The sequence below is a fragment of the Lichenostomus cassidix genome, chromosome 5 (genome assembly GCF_008360975.1).
Source record: "Lichenostomus cassidix isolate B80296 chromosome 5, HeHo_3.0, whole genome shotgun sequence".
NCBI classification, from domain to species: Eukaryota; Metazoa; Chordata; class Aves; order Passeriformes; family Meliphagidae; genus Lichenostomus; species Lichenostomus cassidix.
Genome location: NC_139486.1, coordinates 7230918 through 7251204, shown reverse-complemented (window position 1 = coordinate 7251204; position 20287 = coordinate 7230918). Strand labels below are relative to the sequence as shown.

The 20287-nt window shown below is 42.3% G+C and overlaps 1 long non-coding RNA gene across 1 annotated transcript; it reads right to left on the bottom strand.

Moving 5' to 3' along the window:
• Positions 1 to 10442: 10442 nt before the first annotated feature.
• LOC146435876 (uncharacterized) lies at positions 10443 to 15711 on the bottom strand. Its single transcript, XR_014852413.1, has 3 exons — positions 15601 to 15711; positions 14608 to 14662; positions 10443 to 14489 (listed from the first exon to the last, which is right to left on the bottom strand). It is a non-coding gene; the product is annotated as an uncharacterized LOC146435876 (long non-coding RNA).
• Between the last annotated feature and the right edge of the window lie 4576 nt (positions 15712 to 20287).

Sequence of the window (20287 nt, the reverse complement as noted above, 5' to 3'; positions counted from 1 at the left end):
TACCTCTGCCCTCAGAGTGGTTCCAGAGAATGTTTATCAATATGGTGATAGGCGCTTTATATATCTATATCTATATTTATATATAAATAAATATATATGTATAAAAACAAACCTCTCTCATGAGAACCCCCATGGGGCACTGCATCCTCAGTACAGGAAAGACTTGGACCTGTCTGGATCTGGTCCAGAGAAGGCCCAAAAAGTGATCAGAGGGATGGATCACCTCTTCTGTAAGGAAAGGCTGAGAGAGGTGGGGTTGTTCAACCTGGGGAAGAGAAGGCTCCAGGGAGACCTTAATTCAGTCTTTCAATACTTAAAGCTATGTCAAGAACCATTCATGTCAGTGAGGACAGCAACTTAAACCATTTTTAACAATTTGCTTTACCTCATTGTGTGAAACCTTTGACATGACTCCACAGCTAACCCAGGCAACCTAACCCAGTCCTTAACTACCTTTACGTCAGGAAGTTTCTCTTAATGCCTTAATGAAATTTCCCTTTCTAAACTTTAAGCCCATTACTTCTTTTTCCATCTGCAATGGAGAACAGACTGCCTATTCAACTGCCTGTTGCACATCTGAAGATCACTAAATCACACACCAGTCTGCTCTTCTCTGGACTAAGCATGCCCAAATTTTTTTCAGAGTCATGTTTTCAGTTTTCTGAACTACCTTCCTTCTGTTGACCTACATTTTTCACAAAGTGTAGTATCCAAAAGCAAGATATGGTATCCCACCTGAGGCTTAAACTAGGCTTTGTAATGAAGAAGAGTGTCTCAGCTCTGTTAGTTTCCAAGTAAATTCTTGTTTCAGTCCCTAACACTAGCCAAGATTATGTTATCATTACCTCTTCATCTTTATAAGACAAATCCTAAAGACATTCCAGAAGCTCACATGGTGTGACCTTAATCAATGAAAACGTACCTTGTCTTTCTAACAGAGAAGCACAAGATGGTTAAAAGCTCTTAATATTCAAGACTTGACAGTCTGTTTATGTTCTGTGATTGGGATATTTTTCTTTGTCAATAAGATGAGCAAATTTACAGCTCTTGATACTGTGAGGAGCCTGGAAACCCTTCGGCACTTTTAATCTTCGAGATTTACTCTTAGAAGTAGAGTGGGTTTTTTAAACCATCTAAATATATCCTCTTAATTATTAGTCTGACTGTTTCATGCCTCAGAATGTAAAGGCTTAAATCCCCACATCTAATTAAAGCTGTGCATGGAGAGAAAGCCAGCGGACTAGGAGGGCGCAGTCTATCTTTGCAACAACTAACAAGTTGCTGTTTCCCCTGTTTTTGAAACAAACAAAGTGGTCTTTTAAAGATGAAGTAGGGGAAAACAAGTGTGGTATGTACCAGTCCTACCACTCAGGGGTGAAACTAATTACAGAAGAAAGCAGAACCAGACAAGTAATACAGCACATTTGCAACCATGAGAAATAAGTGACAAATATTTGCTGTGATCCAACCAATAACTTAAAGTGCACTTTACAAATATTTCTTATTCATCTCTCATTCCGGAAGCCCTTCTTTTCCCCTGTTGTGCTAATTGTCTTATATCCAAGGCCTCTGGACCCCTGCCAGATATTTGCTGTTCTCTGAAAGGCTTCTCTATTCTAGAAGATTAATGCCAGCCCAGCATGGAAATCATTTAGCAGCCAAGGAACTGATGGATTTCCAGTTTTGATTCACTGTACTTCAGGACCATTGCAGCTTTAAATCCTGTCTGTCTTTTTAGTAATAGGTGTTGCTTTTTTTAACGCCACTGATGTTTGGTGGCAGTTTCAATAGAAGGGAATATCAAAAGAATTTTAAATAGAATATTCAAGCATGGAAGGGGGTTTTTTTGTGACTTTGAAAATAAACACCACTTTCAGATCAAAGTTCCCAAACAAGGGTTTGGCTGGAAGATTAAAATAAATGAACCCTGACTAAATAAATTAGGTGTTGGGATTTTTAAATGTCATCTGCAAAACTCAATACAGCACAGCATTGACTTCAAGCCTTCTAAGTTCAAGCATGTTATATATTCATGAAGTGATTCAGGAGAAAACATGCCCCTGTCCCTTTTCTCTGGCCATACAGGTGGAAATTGTCTTGCTGGATTTTTGCTTAGTCCAGGACAGCAGCATAATCATGATCTGAAGCAGTTCTTCAAAAACTGGTAGAGGAAGAACAAAGATTAACCTTAGCTGTCCACTCTCTTGAGCCCTCAGCTAGGTGCTGTTTCCATTGCAGGATCTTTTGCCCACAGTCCATCTCCCTCTGTTCATCAACCACCTCCCTCAAGCAAAAAAGCACAAGTCATTTAGGCCCCATCAAGCCACCTAGAAAAAGTGTCCTTTACAACAAAGCACCAGCTGGTGCCATGAAAGCAACAAGTTTCCATATTGATAATGACTGATACAGAGAACTTGAGAAAATCACTCTCTGCTGGAGAAATGAGGGTTAGGGAGCTGAAACTTCCTTTTTTCTTCAGTGCAGCATAAGCTGGGCTTTATCCTGATAAAGTGATTAAAAAAAACAATACAGTGATTAAAAAAAATAATACTGAATATCCTTTCTCTCCGTGGTCTCTACCACAGCTTCCCTGCACACACTCGAACTCAGGGCAGGAGCTGAGCTCTTGCTGCAAGCATCTGCCTGTGTATACTTTTGGGCTTTTTCCCTTATTATTTGAGCTTCTCTCCTGTACTGAGTGATAATGAACTCCCATTCATTGACTGTGTGCCGATGAGGACATCTTCACATCTCTCTGCAAACAGGCAATTGTGTGCCATCAGCATTACATGTCATTATGATGCAGCTACAGTACTTCAGCCCTTTCCTGTACTTTGATCAGCAAAGATTAATTACCCTCGACTGAATTATTAGTGGTGATTAAACCTAACAGAAAATAAATGGGACTGCAATATTACTGGGTTATAATTTCACCAGTGTGGTCATTTGCAAGCAATTTCCTTATGCACAATTTTTTTCTTAATCATTATTCTCTAGGAGTTTTTCTATCATGTATTAATTAGGGGGAGACAGCCAGTACACAATGCCACATTGTACATTACATGACATATGCAAATCATATGCAAAGCCCACATACAGCTCCATGTACAAAGCTCAAGCTGACTTGGGCAAAACTTTAATTGAAGTCAGTGGAGGTTTGCTCGTGGTGGAGTGTGATCTTTGTACATGCAGCTGTACATGAGTTTTGCATATGATTTGCATATGTCATGTCATCTTGACCCAAGATTTGATCAACTGGTTTACAGGGTCAACTTCCATTAAAACTACAACCTACAGTGATTTCCTGTGAATTCTGAATGTGACAAATATTAAATTAAGAACTTACTGCAATCACAATAGAGTTAGGCAGGAGAATTACTTAGCTCTTTGTCAGTGACTTCATATGCCCTAGAGATAATGCTCTCCCACATCACTCTGCTCACATCCTGCACAGGCAGAGACTTCAGAGGCAAACTCTGGAAGGTGAGAAGGGATTTATGGCACCCTGAACACTGCCACCCTTGCTTCTCTCCGAGGCTAGCTCAGCTCTCAGAGCATTATGAAATACAAGCCCCTGGCTTTCTCTTTGGCTCTTCTGTAGGACCACATATCCTCAGAGGTTTTGTTGCTACAAGAGCTCTGTACTACCTGTTATGTCTAAGGCATCTAGGATGTACCCTGCATTGTCAGGGACAGCATTTTATCATTAATTGTACTCTTTTTTTTCCCCCTCCAATTAATCATTACTCCAGTAGCAAAAAAAAAAAAAAATTGAAAAATTATTTTTTGCAACACCTTCCCTCACTGCCCGTATCACCCCAAGAGGCAAATAAAATTTTCACCCCAGGTTTCTCATTCCCCAGCCAATAGTCCCTGGAAAGAGAAGGAATTGCTGGAACAAGTCTTCCTTTACATAATGACAGTCCACAATTTTGCAGTCTGAGCAAGTCTTGGTCTTGGCTTGAGCCATAAGGTCACACATTAATTAGCCCAATCCCCTTCTTCAGTCAGACTTTTTCTTGTTCGCAACAACTGTTTGCTCAAATGTTTTTGCTGCCTTATTCTGAAGCAATTCTGATGGCAGGCTGTGAATGCTGTGGTGAGCACCATGGTTTTAAACTATTCTGTAGGAACTCAAGGCTGGAAGTGCCCTCTTTGCCTCTCAGAGCACCACTTAATGGTCTCCCGCAGACTGCAGCATTACCTGTGAGGACAGAGCTCCTGCAGTGGCCTTGGCTCCAGAGCCAGAAATAACCAGCAAAGATGTTTTTCTCTGAGCAGAAAATCTCTGCTCTAAACCAGAAAACAACTTGCTTTTTATCAGAATGTAATAAGGTCAATAAGAGCCCTTCCAAGCCAATACTCTGTCTCCCGCAGTGGCCAGTAGTAAACACACAGGGAAGAGAGGGGCTTGGGAGCTTTGATTTTTAACTCTTATTTGGCAGGAAAAGTAATTCACAATACCTGGACTAATACAAATGTTTTCTGCATATTTCTGGCAAGGGCTGTACAGCATTCAGTCAGTAGGAACTACTTGGTTTGTCTGACTTCCAGAGCTGCAGAAAGAGCTCCTGCTCTATGACTTTGCTTAGCCTTTTGCTTTTCCATCACTGAGATCCCTCAGTTCCTGGGCCATCTCTGCTTTCCAGATAGGCATCCTGCATAACATGCATGCAGTCACTGCAGGCCTTGTTGTGAGATTCTAAATCCCAGAGTCCAGCTATAAAATTCTGTCATATATCTCTTCAATTATTTGGGAAACTAGCTACAGGATCAGATTTTATTCAGTAAAATCCACACAGCAGTCTTATAATTTTAGTGTCACAGGAAAGAACATGTTATGTAAAACTGCAGGGGATGATGAGTGCCAAAAGGGAACCTTTCCATTTGATGGTCTAGTGTGTAAATCAGCCCTCTATTTGTTAAAATGCCCAGATAAGTCATTTGTGACTCTGTCAGAGTGATAGATTCGAGGTTAAATATAAATATACACGTACACACACATGCACACTGCAGATCAAAAAGGCATCTGGCTGTCAAACATGAAAAAGCAAACAAAAGGTGTAATTGTCAGCTGTCTGCCTTGGACACCTGGAGCCACAGCTAATGCAATCATCTGAAAGGCACCTCTGAGCTCCTGCCATGGCTGTGGCTTTCATGCCAGACAGAAACTTCTTCCAAAGGCAGCTAAAAGCCCACTGAGCTTGATTTGATTTCTCTACCCTCTCCTGAGACAAGTGACAAAGAGATCTGGGCAGCATGGCTTGGTTTCTCTCTTTTGGGGTTGTTTCTTTTTCTGCAGCTCAGAAGATTTTCGAATTAGTTTGGTCTCCATTCCCGATTTGCTTTATACATTAGAAATGCACCTCTGTAGCTGACTGAGATGCTATTTTGTGATACAGCCTATTTCTTTTCCCTAACAATCCAGCCTAATTACGAAAAATTAATAATTGCCAGTCTGCCTGCATCTCTGAGAAGCCATCCTCGTCCTTGCTTCCCCCTGCACCAATTTCAGCAGGTGGTGCCTTGCCCGTGCGGATCGGTGTGCGCAGCCCGGAGCCTGCCCTTCCCGGAGCGATTCCCTGGGGATGCTCTGTCCTGGCTCGCCATCTCCCGTGAGGAGCAGCTGCCGGGGCTGCCTGCACCTTGCTGGGTGTCAGGGCAGCCTGGCGAGCAGCTGGTTCGGAGGAGATGCCAGCAGGCAGCGACAATGCGCGCTGTGTGCTGCGGCTGAGAGCTCCGATGTGCCTCTGCCAGCCTGTCCTGCGCTTCCCTGAGCTAGTCCTAGGCTCAGGAGAGCTCTGAGCCCGCTGATCCCTCTGGATTATGCAGCAAATCCCCCTGGTGTTCTGCAGGGACAGCCAGGAAAGAGCTCTATTGTGCTTCTCTGGGTTTTGTTCCCTCTCGGATCGGTGGCATCTCGTCCGGAGCTGGCAGGGAGGTGAGCAGCAGGGCAGTGACAGCGTGTGACAGCAGCCACGCCAGCCCGGGGATTCCAGATCTTTGGCTTCACGGGGCACATGAAACTGCTGCTCTCATCCTGCCCAAGGGCTTGGCAGCCTGGGCACCTCTCCCAGGCAAGGAGGGCTCCCCAGCCAGGACAATTGCTGAAACACACACTCACCTCTCTGGTACACAGAGGAGTTTTCATCCAGGGGACTTTCCTTGCCTTGTGAGAAAGCTTTAGAACCCTGCATCGTCCAGACGTGCTGCTGCAATGTCCTTTCACTGTTAAAAATAACCTTTCTCCTTTTGCCTCAGGTGTTAAATCTGGTGCTAGTAAAGAGCGTTGGTGAAGACAATGCAAATCAGTTACATCAGAAATGCACTATATTCTAGCAAGAAAAGAAACAGGTTATTTATTTTCAGCATCATTGTCCTGAATTCAGAGTTCAGTATCCCAAACCATCTATTTGGTGTATTGCTTGCTCAGCTGGATTACCTTGCTGTAGCCCCTTTGAACTGATGGAGCTCTGCACGAGCAACTGGGACTCTGGGTTTTAAAGATAATACAATAGAGCAAAACCCTACCTGGCCCTTAAGTCACTGGAAGAAAAAAGGAAGAGCAGGTGCCAAGGGAACTGCTATTGCCTTGCAGGCAGAGGAAGCAGAGTGATTTCAAGCAGCTCTGGAAGCCCCAGTTGTTTTATTTTGCAGGGAGATTCCCATCCCATCTGCAGTGCCAGAACACATGCTGGGAACGTTTTAACTGGAACTGGCACATATGTCTTGAAGAAATGGCTAATTCCCACTACATGTAAGAATCTATAGCCTCTCTGTGCCAAGGCTGTAAGAGAGAAAGACAACCTCATTCCCTCGAGGATGTTATTATCCCCCCAATATTATTATTCCTCAAATTCCATAATATTCAAGATATTATTATTCCTCCAAAGCCTTGTCAGCATGAAGCTGCTTGTAATCCAATCCCCGCCGTACGGCAGCCAAAGATAGAGCCACCCTGAGAGGTATTTCACTCCCTCTAGGGAGCAGAGAGCCTCAGCAGCTGCAGGCTTCATCCTGCCACAGCTCTGGGGTGCATGGGCACAAACCCCTGCTCTCTGGACTGACTCGAGCCTGAATGTACCAAAAACAGCCAAGGTTTAAACCCACTCTGCTTCTCCCCAAAGGCACAGCACTGCCTGGAACAAAGAGTCACAGCGGTGGAGCTGCACATGACTCCTCTCATCAAAGCTTGGTGTTAAGCGGGCAGGGTTAAGCCTGCCTGAACCACGTGAATGGGAAAGCCCAGGACTCTGCCCATTCTGGTCACTGCTAGCCTTTGATCACAAAACTGATGCAGATTGTATAAAAAGGCAGCAATCCTTGCACACACTCTCCCCCCGTCCCTGACTCCTGAGCCAGGCTGCTCTCCCCCAGGAAAGAAGGCTTGAGGGCAGATTCGCCTCTCTCGCACATCTAGAGTGATTGCACTGACGTCTGTGGAGTTTTTTCAGGTTTGGACTTGTGTAAAATAGATCAGCTTTTCATCGGAAGATTCTTGCTTGGGGCAGCAATTAGTTCTGCTCTCCTTGTGCTTGCTCTGGAAACCTTGGATCATTCGCACTGTCTCCTAGCAAAGTCGAGCCAGGATGACACTGTTTGACAAGGTATCTTCTGCAGATATTCAGCAGTAGAAAGTGAGACTGGGATGTGATGGCAAAAATGAACACTATTTCTGAATTTGCTTAAAGTAAAGGAGATTAAAAAAATATAATCAAGGGCAGAGAGGCAAGGAAACATTTGGGTGTTCATATCCCACCTAAACACAGTGTCTGTCCTTCGGTGATTCATGACAAGAAGAGAAATTGCTTTAATGCTAAACCTGCATAGCCTCATATTTCAAAAAACACCCTGTCTTAGAAATATTGCTTCTTGCTTATTCAAATTCAACCTGTATTCTTCAGCTAGTATCCGGCTAGAGAAGAAAAAAACAGCATTCTTCTTCTCCTGTATTTTCTTCAGATTCAGTCCAGTGGAAATTTAGCAGCCCAGATTTACTCAGGCGTTTTGAAGTCAGGCTGTGGTTCCTGCTACCTGATCCCACTCGTCTGGCATCTGGCACAGTCCTGCTTTTGTTTCCTATGACTTAAGCATCAGGCTCTACTGATGTGTGGCCATATTTTGCTCAGCCCTGCAGGTCAAGTGAATTCCATGTCTGTACTGGTTCCCAAGGGGCCAAGAAGGCGGTTGGGTATAAGCTCTCACATAACCTCTTCTTCTCCAGCCAACTTTCCAAATGGCTCTTATTGCTCTTCATGTTCACTGAGGGGCTTTTATTTAACTTGGCAATCGCTGTCACTTTTCATGTCCATTTCCGCCCTCTCCTTTTGATGTGTAAATTATCCCTGGATATTGGCAAACAGGACAATTTGGGTATTGCTGAGCACCCCTAGCCTGACTTCCCCCCACCTTCTACAATCATACAGGCCTCATTGACTATCATTCCTCCAGCCCCCACTTTTAATTTGTTCAAGTAGCCTGAACATACACAGTCAGTAATTTGACCACGTTTAATCGGTCACTGCAGCTTTCTGCATCCCGAGTCTTTCTGCATCCTGGTTCCTTTCTGATTTACTGTGTGTACAAACTGGTCATGGTGCCAGAGGTCCTGCTTCAGCAAAGTGTTTTAGCACGTGCCTTTAAGAGAGGGACAGAGCTCTGTGCTGAGGAGGGACCAGACTCCCCAAACTCCAGTGCAAAGCTAGGAGAGGGTTTAGTCCCTACACTCTTCATGGCTCTTCAGCAGCAGCAGCACTCCAGGTTCAAACAGTCTGTCCAGGGTTTGGAAGGAGCCAAGTTTAAGGTATGGCTGAGTCCACAGTCCACTCACATGGATGGTGCCTAATTCAGCCAAACCTCTTGAGCAGGACCTGAGCCCACTTGGAGATACTAATCCTACAGGAAAATGTGTTTGCCAGAAGGATAATAGACACACCTGGTCTTGAAGGCAGCTCAGATCTAACCTTACCTGAGAGAATGCAGCTGAGCGTCTGCTGTCCTTGCTAAGCTTGTTTCCCACTTCCAAGTGTCATCACACTCCAACTCCTGGGTCAGACACTTCAAGTGTCACAGCACCTCAGCAAGAATAACCCAGGACATGACACCTCTGTGCAAGGTCTCTGACCGCACAGGTCCTGTCAGCACTGCCATACCAACCCTTCATCCCACACACACCATACAGCTACAGAGCTGGATCTCTGTGGTGGCCCAGCACAGCACCTCACAGCACCCCCTTTCCACTCACTGCCTCTCTGTGGCTCTGCTCCACCTGAAACTTTAGGAAGAAACCACAGAGAGCTGCACCTGAATAAGTGTCTGGAAAACAGACAAGGTGAGCTCAGTGCTCACCTCCCTTCCCAGCTAAGCTAGGAGTGCAGAGAAACTGGTCATGGCAGCAGTTTTCATGTGGATTATTCCATACCATATATAGGTGGAGGAGCCCAGGACTCAACACCAAGGTTTTCCCAGCCAGAAAACTGTTTAGTTTGCCCCAGGATAGGCACAAAGTGATGTACACATGGTTTGAATAACAGGAGGGGTAGGGCTTGGGTGTGTAATGGGGAACACATTGATATAATTATAAAAATTCTGTGCCACAATGTGTCACAGATGTCCTACTGAACTTTGTCAAAGTACCCTCCTCACTCCAGTTCATTAACCTTGAAGTGGGGATAGCACAGAAGTGGTGTAAGAAGAACATAGTGCCTGTGAGCCCAGATCAGGACATGTGTAAGTACTAGACTGATTCAATAAATTGTGTACCAAATGAAAGCCTAAATGAGGGACCTCTGAAGAGTTTCTCACAGAGAGTCAAATTATCCTGCCTGGGGTAGTTGGTCAGCAGCTGGAAGCAAGGAGAGGATGCTGGTGAGCCATGGGAGAGAGGAACTGATTTCCTCTTTTCTGTGCTTGACTGGTTTCCAGGGAAGGGGAACGGCTGTCATCTGGTTATAGTGGCACATGTTTTTTCTGTATTTGCATTTCAACTCAAGGGCATCGAGAGCAGCTGGAAAGCAGCTATTTTGTCCTGTTTAAATAAACAATGTGTGTGTGGTGGGTTGGCATTCTCACCATATCCAGCCTTCGCTGTACCATCAGCTGAGAGAGATGCTTGTGGCTTGAGACTTGAAAAAATATAAAGTTTCTGACTGATTCTCTCAAGGCTGACAAACAGGTAAAAAAAAAAATCCCTTTCTGCACAGGTTGGTGCAGTTAGGACAATCTTTGTACTCTTCAGAGCAGGGGAGAGCTCAGCTGCAGCTTATTTGTCTTGTTGGGAGGTGGTTCCCACTTCCTTTAACCCAGAGAAATGAGCCAACCTAATGACTGGCTCAGAGTGTACCATCCACCCCAGAAAAATACCTCTGGCTGTGGGAGATGGTAGGGCAGTTCCTATCAATACAGCATCCAAAAATAAAATTAAAAAAAGGGAACAAAGTGAGTGCAAGGAACTATCCTTTTAATAGATTCACACAAAACACACTCTCAAGCCCTTTAGTTTTTCTAGGCTAAAGCAAGGGCATCAATCTTGTTTTCCTGGGACTGTTAACACCTGAAAAGCCAGGAGTTCATCTCAGTGACTTTGAAGCAGTAAAACCTTGAAGATATAATGTGGCTTAAACACATGGAAATTCCTCCAGGCCTTAATTAATTTAGTATTCTTCCACAGAAAGACTGTTGGCGTAGTAAATTATTCATTAGATATTATAGACTCACTGATCTCAAATTTCATACAAAATTACAGCAAAGCTTTCAAAACGTGGGGGGGAAAAAAAAAAGCCCAGCTCACAAATTAACCCTTGCATAATGCATTTCTAAAATTACATCCATAGGGGATATTTTTTTGGTTGACTTTTTTTTTTTTTTGCATGATTCTATCATTATTGCTAATACATATAATTGCCTTTCATTTAATGAGACACTACTAATTTCATATGAAAACCAACAGCCACTACCAGCAAAACCCAGGAGTTCATTTTGTGGAAAACTGAGACATATTCATCCCTAGTGCTTTAGTTGTTTCACTCCAGGTTTAATAAACCAGGCCAGTGGACAGAGCGTGTCAAATAGCAGTTGCTGGTTGATCTGCCTCATACTCTCAATTTTATTCTATCCACAGAGTCCTCCTGATGAAAACACACCACACCACAAAACAGACAAATGAACAGAGCATAATGATAGCATTTTCCAAACCAAAATGACACCCAGCTTGGTAGTCTCTTTCAGTGAATCCTTGCAAATATTCCTTTCCCAAAGCACTGAGAAGAGAAGCAAAATATTGAATCATTTCTTGGAATTGCTGCAGAGGGTTTGAAAACCTGGCAAGTCAGGTCCATAACACATATGAAATACTCCAAGAGCTGCATTTATTTACTGCAAAAGCTGCTGAAATTTAGACATTTTCTCAGGTAGAAGAAAATTTTGGGTAATGGGTGTTTCTGCTTAGATTTTTTTCACTGAGAGAATCAATCTCTTTTTCTGAAAGAGATGGTTCATATGTATGCAGTGACAGTAAAAAGAATTTGAATTTATATTAATGCAGCCAAACAAACCACTCATTGTTAAAAGTGCTCTGTGATTTTGTTTAGTTAATAAGATGTTAGAAAGCACTGTATGCAACCAATGCCACAACATACTCAATAGAAAAATCAAGACGTTAAATATATTCACTCTGGACTAAGATTAAACAGATCATCATCAAACACTCAATAATCAGTTGTCTGACTATTCATTGTCACCCACCAAGTTACCTGGGATACAAAACACACAAATAGAATTGTAAATGCATCTCGCCTTCCCCTCTGTGCACTGGTCTAAGCCTGGTTCCTTATTAATATTGAGCAATATATCCTTACTGATTTGGTTTTAACATCTCCATTTCAGGCACCCTCCTGTAATAAAGTCACCTTCCTTGGTGTGCCTTCATCTCAGGGTCCCCTGGGATGTTGACCAACCTGGACTAGTGGGAGAAATCCCTGCTCATGGCAGGGGGAGGAACAAGATGAGCTTTTAGGTAACCCCAACACAAACTATTCTATTGTTGTTTATTTCCTAACCCACATGATTCTACCCCTCTCCCCTTCCCACAGCTCCAGACATTGCCACATCCCCCTGGATTCACATTCCCAGGTCCCCCAGTGTCACAGCCAGGTGTGACAGCCAGCCTGGAAAAAGACCCACACCATCTTGCTGACTGGCTTGGTGGCTGCCAGCCTGGGGAGGGATAAACTTCTAATAAAGTCCTTCTCCTTGACACAGGTCTTGATTTGCACAAAGTGTGTAGGAATGTAATATCTGAGAGGTGGCTACCCTGTGTCAAAGGTGGCTGAGACCAGCCAGTGGACTCAAAAGTTATTAAGGGAATGACTGACAGGCAGGCAGAATAAGATCAGAAGTCTTATTCCCTTAGGAAACCAAAATAGAAATGATTGGAGGTTTTTTTCTTTAATCCAGCAATGTTGAAAACAAAAATTGTCTACAATTCCAGTGTGGGGTCCTGAGCGGGGGAAGCAGTAATAAGTGAGGTTATCTTTTAGATTTTTTAACTTTAAATATTTTGCATTATTTTTTAATATATAAAGATAATATTCTTTTAAGTAGATCTAAATTTGGCCTGATTAGGTATGGTCAGAAGCTGTACACTACAAAAATACACCAAACACCATGAGGTAGCCAGAAAGTCATCAGAGACTGACACCAAACTAGCTAAGTTTGATATAACTGAGTCTTTAGCCTAAGTTTTAAAGTAGTCAAAAAAGTTATTGAGTGCCTGAATACAAACGTGTATTTTGTTCTTCCATAAGAATTTTGCACAGATCTCTTCTGTCTTTAGAAAAGTGAGGTATAGTGATTGGACACCAGCCTACAATCTGCCAGAGGCATTAATAAATCTTACCTATGAATTACAAAAATGAGATAAATGGAATCTTTGTGTAACTTTTCTTGCCATAAAGAGTCCTAAGGAAAGAAACAGTCGTGGCAAATGTCTCCTGTATGGTTCAGACTCTGCAAGCAGAGCTTCTTGGAAATTTTTGGCTGAAACAAGGTCACAAAAATTACTTGCCGAGTAAAAAAAATTTAGTTAAAAAAATGCCTTGACAAATGTTGATCTAATCCACAAAAGACTCTTGAGTGAACCCAGGACTCCTCACAGTTCTGCTGTCTTGGCTAGCAAGGTGTGCTAGTCCCAAGGCAGATGTACTTGGCAGATATCCTCCAAGATTTGAAGTAAGGGTCTTTTCATCCCTCAGCTGCTCATGAAATTAGCAATCCTGCCAGCTTTGAAGCCAAATCAAATAAAAAAAGTATTCAGAAAACTAGAAACCCTGCTTTTTTTAGCCAGCTTCCCTGCATGTATTTGTCTTTTGAACTAGAACTCCGCAGAACACCTCTGACTTTAAGTTTCCTGGCCACATGCAGACCTGTCATTTTCTAGATGGACTTCTTTTAGAGAGAGGGACAGCAAATCCTATTTCAGCCTGACCCCTTGGAGGGCAGGCCATCTCTCTCAGGCAGACATATGAAAAGTTGGGCATTTGTTACTTGTCTGCTCCTCAATCCTCTGGACAGCCAGGCAGGCATGTGGCTCACATGGGTGTTCAGCCTTCTGAGATGCCCCCAGGAATCCTGTTTGGGTCCTGGGTCAGATGTAGGTCCTGTGTTGTCCCTGCCAGACCCTCACTGGCTGTCTTGGATACCCTCACACATCTCAAATGGCCTCAAATTGTATCATGCTCGAGGAGCTGGATCCCACCCAGCAGCCTGATGTGATTTTGTGCAGACAGATACTCACTCACCTCATCCACACACCAAAATAACTGGACATGATCTAGACTAATCCAAAAGCCACATCATCATATTAGCACTACAGAGTTTAAACTCATCAACCCAGACTCACAGATCACATCTGTTTGCAAAAGACCATGTAAATGTAACTCCTCACAGAGAAGAGATCCAACAGAGTCCTTGAAATTCTAGTTTCCAGACACAATAATCACCTCATCATTCCTCTCCCCGCTTGCTCCACTCAGGCAAATATGCTTTATGTTACTAGCCCAAAGCATTCCTAGAGCTGGTCACCAATGAAGGATCCTTCATAACATCAGTCCCGTGGGCAATGCTCTTACTTCCTTTCCTAGCCCTTAAATTCTCTAAGAAGCACTGGGAGCAGAAAGAATGACAGCTCAGTCCCAGCAGCTGCTCTGATTATTCTGGTGACTATCCAGAAGGCAAGCTCCAGTGGAAAATAAGTGCAGGGCAATTTCTTCGACCTGACTCACTTGAGAGAGGTCAGGAATTCTGACCCAGTAGCTGTTCCCTGCATTGCCAAGGACCACTCTCTCGAAAGACCACATGCTGTTCTGAGAAGCAGGGAAGGGGAGAAGTAGAAGGAGTGTGTTACCTCAGTCAGTTTTTGCCCTACAGAGCTTCTCAGTTTCCCTCATCAATGTTCAGACCATTGTTCTGTTGGACTCTCCTGCTGTGGTTCACTGTAAGATGCACACGTGGGGCAGTTATTTATTTATAAGACCTTGAGATATTGAAAACTGCCCACCACATCTTACCAAGCAACTCACAGCTTCCTGCACCACTCTCCACTTTGCTCACCAGTTGCACAACATTCCCAGTGTGAGCTATCATCAGCCTGAGAGTTTCACAGAAGCTGAAAGGGTGGGAAAACAGAATTTTTTAGAGAGCTATGGGGAGGAGGGGGAATGACAACAGAAATATCCATCCACCTGAAACACATACACACGGATCTGTGAAACATCTGTGTGTTGCATGCCACAGGTTACATCACTTAACAATGTTTTTTCTTTTTAAATGTTCGTTTCAAGCTCTTCCACAAAAGAAATCAATTACTAATGACATACAGCCCTACTTTTCTTCCTGAACCCGTAATTGCTTCCAATTTTAAGCTAAAATTAGTCATTCATGCTATCCAAATGAGCATAGTTTAGTGCTGATGTACGTAAGCGATGCTTTAGATTGTTGAACATAGCTGATCTTTGACAGCTTCTTCTTATAAATAACAGTTTCCTCTTTACACAGAGAACTTTTCAGCGGCGACAGATGTTTGAAAGATGGGACTGAATTAGCTGAATAGCCTGTAAAACCCACCAACCTGAGATGTGCAAATATGAAAGCTCAGAATTCTTACAAAGACAGCTTGCAGAAAGCATAAATCACATCTGCATAAATGCTTCTCTTTCAGCCTACATCCTTTGCACGTCACATTGTCAGCATTTAACACACAATAAATAATAAACAACTTAATAGTTAACAGTGCTGACACAGACAGGCTGTGTTGCAGAGAGGAGGGCACTGGGAATCCATTAAATGAAGTAGAAAGAAATGGTAATAATAATAGTAATATACCACAACTTTTTGTTTGTTCAGCAGGTTAGAAAACACACTGCAGGAAAGCAGAGCTGTGTCAGACACAAACCTGTCCTCCATCAGAAGTTCAGGTTGTGTGCTGAACAAGGGGTTCTGGGAAGGCAAGGTTTGATTACTTCCTAACTTGAAAAAAAAAATTAAGTCATCACTGTGGCAAAGCATGAAGTTGACATTTCATTCTAATTTTTACATCTTTTGCACCTTGTTCCTTGTTGAAGGAAAAAGATCATGTTCCAACAAGCACTTCAAATGACATGACTTGTACTTGTCACGCAGAAAAACTGTTCTCTCAGCAGGCACAGCAGAGTCTCCCAGTGATAAACAATTTGGTTTTATTTACATATAAACATATGCAAGTACATGTGCATGCATGAGGAGGCAAAACCAAAGAAACATGTTTGACACTTGGGGAGGGAAAGATGAGTTTCATAGTGGTCCCTTTGTTTTGGAAGGAAGAAAAGGGATTCAAACCACAACTTCATAGCAACCCCCACATTATCTCTGTTCCCTCCTGGTGGGATCACAATTTTCTCCATCTAATGGACCATAGTTGTTTTTCACCTGTTAAGCCCCTTCAGATAAAATGTTATGTTAAAATACCTGGTATACAGGTTGTACTTCAGCAGTGTGGAAGGAGAATTTCACTCACAAGACAATTTGCTTCTCAAAATCCCATTTTCAACATTACTTATATCAGTAAATAAATCAGACAGTTCCAATCACATTATTATTCCATAAACATCACTCTTTGATTAGCTCTTCTCTCTGGAAAATTCATACATCAGTCCCAAACTAAATGTACTTTGTCTGTTCAAGCAACGTTCTGCATTCTGTGCTTCTTAAAGAAAATGGCTTCAGATTAGTAAAAATTGCAATGAGTGTTTTGTTGTGCACTCAGTCAGCAGCCCAGCAAACGTTTTACAAAAGTCTCCCACCAGAAATAAGACAAATAGCACCATCCCACTGCTTCTTTAGGTAGAAGGCAGAAACAAATTACCCAGCTAGCACACAAAGTATACAGAATATATTACGAAAAAAATATGCATTATTAGCTCTAAATTTATATACCAATTAAGTTGTCCATCTCTTTGAAATCAGACCTATTACCTTACTACTCTCAGGCTTGTGAATAGCATTTGTGAGCACTGAAAGGCACAGGTACCAGGGAAATTTTCATTTTTCACACTGTCATTGCAGGAGCAAGGTTTCAAAGGCAGAAACACTCCAAGAGCTTCACATGACTCATGCAAGTCCAGCCACACACCTGCATCAATCACCACCTCCTTGCAAGCATTCATCTTCTCCCTCTTCATGGTCTCTCAAGTTACAAAGCAAAGTATTGAATGAGTGCCCTGGATAGGATAGGTGACTGGAGAGAGGCTGCTGCAAACAAACCCATTGAGAAGACATTACAACCTTTTTAATTCATCCCATCCTCCTCGTGTGACCCCAGCTGTGAGCCTGCACCTATTCCATGCTGAAGCATGGTTAAAAAAACCCCTCTTGTTCAGATAATCTTTATGAATTTTGTTGATTTAGATAGGAAAAAATATCTGTTTGCTCCTTTTTCCTGCTTCACCTAGCAGTCTATGTGCTTCTTCAAGGTGGAACTGTCCCTTCTTCTACAACTGCAAAACACAAAGCACTTCTGGAGTTTTCAATAAGAAATAATAATTCAATGCAAATAAGGCAAAAGCAACTATCACAGGAAATGTCTGATGCTTCTCTTGACCAACTCCTTCTGTATTATTACAATGTGATTACAGCAATGAAGAAGTTGCAGAAACAGGAGAGCAACCTTTCAGATCCAATGAGCTCAGCTGGGTATGGAAAATAAAACATACAAGTGTCCACTCAGAAAAATAAGCCAACAATAGACAAAAAAAAAAAAATCAAATCAAAAAGTCCTCTCATGTCCTGGGACTCATCACATTCCAGAAGATTTTGCTGGCTATATTAAATAGATCAGAAAATGACACATTTGGGGATTCCTGGTGCAGTAAAGACTAATGGGAGATTTCAAGAACACATAAAAGGTATTAAAAGGTAGCCTATTACTTTAGCTTGGTGGTGCCCCAGTATCCTACCCTGTATGAGAGCATTCATTTCACAAAATGGAAATAATAACAACTACCTTTTTCAGGTCACTCTATAATTTGTTCCCTTTCAGGGATTTTGTAGTTGCTAATCTACCTGGAGACTCAGGTGGAAAGGCACTACATAATAACGTGATTAAAGCTCATGTCAGCATGCAGATGCCCAGAAGTTAAAGCCTCATCTCTTTCTGTCACTGAACATACAAGTTTTAAAATTATGTCTAGAGTTTCACCTCCTGATAGACTGAAGACACCACCAAATCCTTGGGACAGAATGCTAGAATTCAGGTCCAAAAGAACAGATCCCACATAACCAATTAACAGACATGTCTGTCAAACTCTCACCACATGTGCAATAAGCAGCTGAGCATCGATTTGCAGGACCTGGGCTTGCCTGTCAGAAAACAAAGCAGAAACACAAATCAGCATAGTTATCATAGAATCATTGAATAGTTTTAGTTGGAAGGGCTTTTAAAGATCATCTTGTTCCACCCCTTCCTTCTCATGGACAGGGACACCTTCCACCAGACCAGGTTGCTCCAAGCCCTGTCCAGTCTTGCCTTGAACACTCACAGGGATGGAGCATCCACAGCTTCTCTGGGAAACCTGTGCCAGTGCCTCACCACCCACTTAGCAAAGAATTTCTTCCTTGTATCTAATCTCCTGTACTTGGCATCCTACAGTTTCATACTGGTGCCGAAACACAGTCTCACCGACTTTACATGACAAAAAAAGAAACAGACAAATACAGAAAGTGCAATTTATAGAACAGATCCTTCTCCTCATTTACAGATTAGCAAATTTTCTCCACTTAGCCACTATGTCCATGCTTTACATAATTAACCTATTTCATTACAAGAAGGAGTATTTTTTCTTATGCAAAACAGGAACCCAGGTGCCTGTAAGTTATGAAGATTTTCTCAGAAAACCCTATTTTCAAATCCTGCTCAGGCGCATTTCCTAAACTAAACCCAGTAATATTACTGATTGAAACAAAATGACAAGGTGGGAAGAGGAGTGAAAAATACTGAGAACCAAGGACATCACCAAATGAATAATGTTTAATCCGTCTTAATGCTACCAGGAAAATTAAGTTTAAGCTGCACATTTAATTAGTCTGCTAATGCTGTTTGATGGGCCTCCTCGTAATGCCAAGACCACTGGGATCTTCTGTGTGTCCCCAAGAAACCTGAGATTTTTCATTATGTCTGCATCTGTGGCAGAGATGTGACTTTCTCATCCCTTCTCTCGGGCTTCAAGCCTATCAGTATTTACACATAATTGATGTGCCTTTTGCTTATGCATTGACAGGAAGATGGTGTATGCTGCTCACAGAGAATTTTTGTGTTGTTGCAGCTGTGCTTGAGAAAACCTCACCTACTGCCAGGCCAGTCAAGCACTTTTAGGTTCCAAAGTATGTTTGCCAGGTCTAGGAGTGCTACTAGCAGAATTGCATATCCCTGGAATCTTAAAAATAATATCTGGGAGGAGGGGTTCCTGGCAAGATGGGCAAAACAGAGCTCAGAGGGTTATCAGCTTGTGGTTAATAATATGAGAAACCACTCCTGTTAGGGTTTTGGATTAGAACCACTAAAGAGTAGGTGGATGCAAAGACCACAAAGTTACTCTGTTTCATTGATTAGCTTAGAGAATTTGTTTGTTAGAGATTGGATAAGGTCAGGAAGTCCAAAAGCTCCTTAAGACTCTGTTTGGTTAATGGATTTTGAACAGCATCACAGCACTTTAACCTTTCCTCACAGAGCTGGAGGCCAAATGAAGCTCTCTAGCACTAATTAGTGAGGGTCAGATTTACTCCTAGCAACAGGATCCACCAACCAGCAGGTCAAATGACACCTTTCTGATTTAAGAAAAAAGAAAAAAATCCAAACAAACAAACAATGACAATAACAAACACACACAAAACCAACCACAACAGACAAACAAAACAAAACAGCAACAAACTCCAAATGCTTAATATCAGTCTGATCCTTCTGAGTGCATTGGACATTTGCTCCTGGGACATGGACTGGTCCTATAAGGAAACACACAGGAATATTCAGACTGATCTGTTTGCAGTACTGGATTTTTTTCACGTTCAGAACAGCAACAAGAAATAACAAGTTTATGTTCCATCCGCATGGTACTGATTCTAGTCTGATCTCCAATAAAATGTTTTAATGCAGCATAACAAAACCTGACAGCCTATATTTTGCTCTGAATCAAGGAAGGGAATTGGGGATTACATACACATTGAGACAAGTTAGTCTGATTACTCCTCCTCTGTTTTTTGACTGAGAATGGTGACTTTGATTTTCAGCTCAATGGCAATTTTTTTTTCCAATAGAGGGGCACCTAATAACTGAGGAGAGATACCACCAGATATAAAGAGCGCTCTTCTTTACACTGGGCAAAGACACACATACAAATACAGTCTAAAGTAAAAATAAATACATGTCTGTGACCATGCTTATCAATATGGACAAGATTATTTTCACCAACTACTTTGTATGCCTTCAGCATTTCAATATGCAATCTGCAACAACTAGTCGCATTTTATACATCACCTTTTGCTCTTTGGCACATCACATAAATACCCTTTGCATCCAGCGGCGGGAAATATTTCAGTGCATGTGTTCTTGATTTATAAGTTTAATTAGAAACTTTTATGCTTTATACTGAAATACCCAGAGTACAGTTTGACTTGCCTGAACATAAACAAAAGCATTAGAATTCCAAACACATCTTCCCTGTATCTTCATGTTAATGCCCACGATTTCTTGTGCAACCCTCAG